Source organism: Cryptomeria japonica, chromosome 1, assembly GCF_030272615.1.
Source record: "Cryptomeria japonica chromosome 1, Sugi_1.0, whole genome shotgun sequence".
Lineage (NCBI taxonomy): Eukaryota > Viridiplantae > Streptophyta > Pinopsida > Cupressales > Cupressaceae > Cryptomeria > Cryptomeria japonica.
This window is the reverse complement of record NC_081405.1, coordinates 147,791,588-147,798,555: the sequence shown is the minus strand read 5'-3', so window position 1 is coordinate 147,798,555 and position 6,968 is coordinate 147,791,588.

Below are 6,968 nucleotides of genomic sequence, written 5' to 3'. Positions count from 1 at the left end.
CCACCTTGACATTAGTGGTCTCCATAATTCTTTGTAATCTTTTATTATAACATCTATATGATTTTCTTTCATTAGAATAACTAAAAAATATTCCTTCATCACATCTAGGATCAAAATTTCCAATGGATTCTCCTCTTTTGATATTGCATTTAGTACCAAATATTCTAAAATAATTAACTGTTAGTGTATAACCAAACCATAACTCATAAGGTGTCTTACCGATATCTCCTTACAACTTCTCTCTAGTAGACATGAGGCAGATTGTCTTCCATCATCATAGTTCTAGCTGCATCCAAGATAGTTTTGTTCTTCCTTTCCATAACTTTATTCTACCGAGGTGTCTGGGGTGTAGACAACTATCTCCTTATCCCATTCTTCTCACAATAGCTATTAAATTCACCAGATGTGAATTCTCCACCCTGATATGACCTTAAGCATTTAATCTTTAATGATATCTATGTCTCAACTTTATCTTTAAATATTTTAAACTTTTAAATTCTTCATACTTCTCCCTTAGAAAAGCAACCCACATCATTCTTGAATAGTCATCAATGATTAGCGTGAAATATCTATCACCCTGAAAACTTTTGATTCTAGTAGGACCACATAAATCAGTATAAATAAGATCAAGAACATCATTATATTTGTCTTGTATGCTCTTAAAATAAGTTTTGATTTACTTTCCTATTTGACATTCCTTACATACCGGATTATAGGGCTTTACAATCTTAGGTATATCTCTAACTGCCTTAGTAAAACTGATCTTCACAATGCAATCAAAATCCACATGACACAACATCTTATGCCATGGCCAACTCTCATCAATTTGTGCAATCAAACATGTCTTCTCCCTAGAGTTTAAATGAAAGATGTTACCTTTAGTCTATGTACCGATTGCAATCTCCAATCAAGATCTATTGATAATCTTGCATTTTACATCCTTGAACTGTAACTGGCATCCCTTATCCACCAACTATCTTACACTCAAAATATTATGTCTTAAAACTTCAACATAATAAACATTATCAGTGCTATTCTTACCATCCAATGATATTATTCCTCTTCCCTTAATTATGCATGCTTTGTCATCTCCAAATATAACCAGACCACCATCATATTCTTGCAAAGATAAGAACTTCCTTTTATCTCCAACCATATGATATGAACATCCACTATTAATTATCCATTCATCCTTGTTTTCAATTTTAGCAGTAAGGGCCTTCTCTTCGGGTACCAGATCATCTTTCTTGATAGCCAAAAATATCCATTCCTTTCCATTGTCGGTTCATCATCAGAATCAATGACACCTTCCTCATCAGTAAAGTAGCATGATTTGTCTGTGTTCCTACTGTACTTATGGTTGTTCTGCTAATCATGGTTAGGCCTAAAAGATCTTCTAGCTCTTTCTTCAAATCTTGAATTCCTTTCAGGACATCTAGATGCAAAATGACCTATCTGATTACATGCAAAGCATTTAAAAGTTGAATTTCCTTCATACTTACTTTATGTCATTCCTTTAGGTACTCTTCTAGAAAATAAGGCTTCAAGTTTCTCAAACTCTTCATCTTCTATCTTCATATCCTCTAGTTCCTTTGCATATAAATCTTTCCAATCACTCTTGTCAGTACATGATGTAGATGCATGAAAAGAAGGTTTAGATTTTATAGCTCGAGAAGGTCTGAATTCCTCAAGATCAAAAGCAGATAATTTCCCAACCAAGGTATCCCTATTAACAGAGGTGTTTACCATAGTTCTCAACTAATTAATTGCAATAGCCTTCATCTTATAAGCCCGTGGAAAATCTCTCAGTACTTTAGAAACTATTTTATCTTAACTCAAAGATCCACCGCAACATTGAATTCCCATAACAATCTCTTTAACTCTCTCCATAAAAGCAATAATCCTTTCATCTTCTTCCATATTTAGGTTATCATACCTCACCTAGTAACCATCAAGTCTAGCAATTTTAACAATAGGATCACCTTTATTTAGAGTCTCTAATTTTTCCCATATAGCCATTCTCATTGATCTCCCAAATATCCTTGCCAAGACATCTCAGATGAGTCTCCATCTGAATCTTCCATACTCTATAATTGGTTCCATCAAGCCTAGGAAATTATCTTTGAAAAATAGCAGTATATTGATGAACTTGAATTTCTAGATGCCAGAGGATATTCCTCAAGCATTTAAGCTTCTCCAAAGAGGACAAAGCTCTGATACAAATTGTTAGAAAATTCAAATAACAAGAGGACAACTGAGAGGGGGGGTGAATCAATTGTCAATAGATTACAAAACTTTAAGCATTCAAATCCTTATTACCAAAACACATAAACTCAATACCAAAATGCATAAACAAAATACTCAAATAACTAATATAGTAATTAATAATAAACATAAATCACAGAGTAGCTACCATCCATCTAGAATAGATGACACCAAGATTTGTATGTGGAAAAGTCGGTAAAGGGAAAAACCATGGTGGGAAGCATACTCATAGTCATATAATACTTCTGTAGTAAGTATGTGATTACAATATGAGGGGCCTGTACATGCAGGAAGTCCAACATCCTAGAGTACACTGCTCATCATAAAAAGGAGCCTCATTGACTACAAAATAAATCCAGATTACAATTTGGAAAGAATGAACAACATAGATAGCATCTCCTATACTTGAGTACAATTCTGATTAAGCTCAATACTGTAGGACTTAAACCTCTCTTATCAACCCAATTCGATCACCTATGATCGACTAAAAATCTTGCATATAATTACAACATTATTCACATAGATAAATGCATAACCATCACATATGCCCATGATCTACAAAGAGATCTTACATCATATTTATACTAACCCAGAACCTAAACAACTAGGTCAGCCACCTAAGAGATAATATAAGAAATTCATAACATAAACCCACAATCCAATAATCAACCAAGTCATCTTAGGTCTAAAACAATGTAAACCAATAGTTAAATCTCGTCGGTAACACATCATGAAAATCCTCCAACATGTTACACAAACCGGTCCGTAACCTAGATAGCACTGGACCCAAAATAGGTCACCATAAACCAAATCCAACACCATAGATCAACAAGAACACATACAAGACAACCATCATCATCCTAAGGACAATCTATAAGTTTCACCAACACCACTTATCACATGCATCAAAAGATCTTCAACAAAGCTCTGCTGGTAAATCCCTTACCGGTGACCAAAAGGCTTACTAGCACAAATGATAGTATCTAAGTCATCAAATCCTGAACCAACTGATCATGATATGTTTCTAAATAGCATGAATAATAGATATAAATCAATTCCACAAACCAAAGCATACTAGAGCATACCAGATCAATATCATAATCCAACCACTCTACTGGAATCAACCAGAAACTGGTAAACAACCAAAAAGTTGTTGCCATCAATGACAACACATAATAAATTCCTCCAAATTGCTAATAATTGAATGGCCTGAAGTATATTTTTCAAGATGAATTGAGTCTAGTGTCTCCTAAAATTATTGAATAGCCTTATCAACATGACATTAAGGAAAAAGATGAGTTGCAAAGGAAGAAAATTCAGTAGAGGGAAAGAGAGGAAAATGATTTAGAGGAAGGGGAAAAAATGGGAGAGGATATCAATATCATCAAGGAGAAGCAGCTAGAAATTCTAGTGGCACATCCAATAATGATATAGGAGGGTATGAAAATAAAGGGGGGAGATTTTATGGTAGAGGTGGTTCTCATGGTAGAGGAAAAGGGTTCACTAGAAAGTTCTTTAAGTGCAATCAATATGCTGGACATAAAAGTTAGGAATGTCCTTACTCTTCTCAAGGATGGCATACGAAGTTTGAAAGGAATAATCAAATTGTTCATGTTAACCAATAGAGTGTAGGGTAACCTATCTACCACAAGGAGGAGCTATAATAAGGAGAGTCCTTGTTACTAAAGAGAGTATTGTTGAATCCCCAAAAAGAAAGTGAACAACCAGTCCAAAGGAGAGCATTACTTAAAACTAAATATAGCTCAAAAGGCAAATATTGCAAACTGATCATTGATAGTGGTAGTATAGATAATATTGTTGCCACATATATGGTAAATAATTTAGGCCTTTAAATAATTAAGTATCCCTCTCCTTGTAAGATATACTGGTTACAAAAGAACATCAATTATTGGTAAATGAGAAGGTTCATGTTGATTTTTTTATTCGTAGTTATAAAGATAGAGTATTGTGTGATGTGATATGCATGGATGTGTGTCATTTCTTGCTTGTAACACTATGAAAATTTGATAGGAAAGTGATGCATAATGGAAGGAAAAACTCTTATACAATATAGAAATATGGAGTCAAGCATATCTTGATGTCTATGAAAGAGAAAGGAGATGAGAACATTAGTTGTAATAGTAGCAAGGTAATGTTGGTAAGTGGTAAGGAGTTTATACAAAACTTGATAGTTTTCTTCTTGAAGTATAAAATATTTTGAATGAACACATGGATATTGTTGCATCATATTTATCTAGTGTGTTTCCTCCTATTAGGATCATTAGCCACCATATGAATTTGATTCCAGAGGCTAGCCTTCAAAACAAGGCTGCCTATAGGTTAACACCTATGAAAAATGAAGAGATTAGGAAGTGAGTGGAAGATCTTTTAAAGAAGGCTTTGGTAAGGCAGAGCTTAAGCCCTGGTGTTGTTCCAACAATACTTGTACCAAAGAAGTGGGATATTTTCTACTTTATTCTTTTCCATACCAACATGGAGGAGAGTGGCCAAAAACATAGCTAGTATTTTTCTATTTTTATTCTGTATTTGTGATCCATAGAAATGAATTATTCTCCCAGAATTCTCTTCACCATCCTAATCACCAAATAGTGAGAGCAATTCAAGACTTCTTCAATTCTTTTCTCTTTAATTTTGTTGATGAAAGACATTTTCCTTTTAGAAGCCAACAAACAAATTGGAGATTCCATTTTTCCTTCAATTTTACTTACTCTTCCACTAGTGTCTAATTCCTTCCTTGATCTCAAGCTGAATTCTTTTGAAGATCCTAGATAAATGGGTGAAACTAGTTACAATTTTAGAAGGCAGACCATAATAAATGAAGTAGCTCCATTTTTTCGATTGTATTTATCTCACTTGTGCCAACTTTGTGGTTTGGGAAATGCTACTAAAACCCACTTTTGAGAGATAAAGAAAGATGACATTATCTTTGGCCTTCGCTATTTGATATTAGTTCCTTGGCTAAAAGGTGAGCCTCTAGCCATCAACAAAGCACCAAAATAATTACATTCTTGGAAGCAAAGTCAAAATCAATGACGTAGCTCTAATTTACAACTGTATTTATTTCACTCATGATGAATTATAATCTTGGAAAGGAGGCATAATAAATAAATAATCTTAAAGTTTTTGAATGTTTCAGATAACTAAGAGGAGTGGTGAATCATTTATCCATTAAAAAAAATAAAAAAATCATAAAAATAGATCCAACAAATATAGATTTTAGATTGTATAACCATGAACAAATGATATCATGAAAATAACACATACAAGGCATACCAAATATGATGTGGAAACCCCAAGAAGGGAAAAACCAAAAGGAATGTTAGTTCTTAAAATAAAAACACTTGTTAGGGTTGCACCAGTTAAGGTGATTTTTATAAGATGGCTCAGTGCCAGAATTGCTCATTGCAGGTGGGCTCAGTGCCCAGCTAAAACTACCAGAAATATGAGGGCTCACTACCCAAAGGAAGGAAGAAAGAATCCACCACAAGAGACACAACTTCCACTCTACTGCTATGCTGGAAGAAACCTTAGGCTCACTAACACTGGTACCAAACATCATCAACAAAAAACCACACTTTCAACCACTTCACATTTCCAAAGATAGATCTTCCTTTTACAATAAATTTCTTTCTAGTAAACCTTCTTGATAAATTTTCATTACAAGTGATCTTTATATATATTGATCTCCAAAATATATTATTCAAGTTGATCAAGGAGATGAAGAAACATAATTCAAAATAGGTCTCTAGTAAGAATTCCCATGATGGAAAGGAATGAAAAGTAGACCACACCATAATGTAACAACAAACCACACCACAATGCAACAACATGTAATGAAACATCACAATCCCTCAACCAAAAGATAGAACATCCAAGAATAATTTGGATAGAGAAACATTAGAACCAAAAGCACATTTCTCGAGCACAATAACATAGATACATGCATGAATATTATAATCCCAAACACGCAACAAGAGAACATAAAATAAAGAGCAATCTTGACCTCTACAAATCTTTAACTTTTTGATTACTACACACTTCTAGAGCACGAAAACTCTCATACTACCAATACACAATTTCAAAGCAATAGGCATATAAAAAATGCAACAATATATACCTTATGCAACATACATACCTATCTTCTACAGTTTGCAACCTACCTATCTTTCCCATCAATCCATACCACCAAATTGACATCAATGAAAACATAGACAAGTAATTCTAACAATCTTCCCCTATTTCATTGATGGCAACATTCATCAACGATAAACAATTTCTCCAAAAACATGTTCAAAATACTTCTCAAACATAATTTTACCCTTACAATGGAAAAAACTATCTACTTCCAAACTTTTCAAGAACAAACTTCTCAAACTTTCCCCCCTTTGAGATCAAGGACAAAGCTAGAGAGAAACACAACTCATACAAAAATATTAGCCCCAAACATTAGCCAAGACAAAAATATGCATGAATTATCCTTGAGTAATGCATTGTCAAATGTGTTTAGTTCAAACTAGGAAGGGGAATAACTCCTAACAATTGTCGAAGATACTCAATAGTGTCCTTGCACAATTATTTTGTGAAAATATTTCCAACTTACTCTTTGGTAGGAACATATTCATGTTTTACTTCATTATCCACTACTTTTTTCTCTCAAGAAATGATACCGAATAGAAATATGC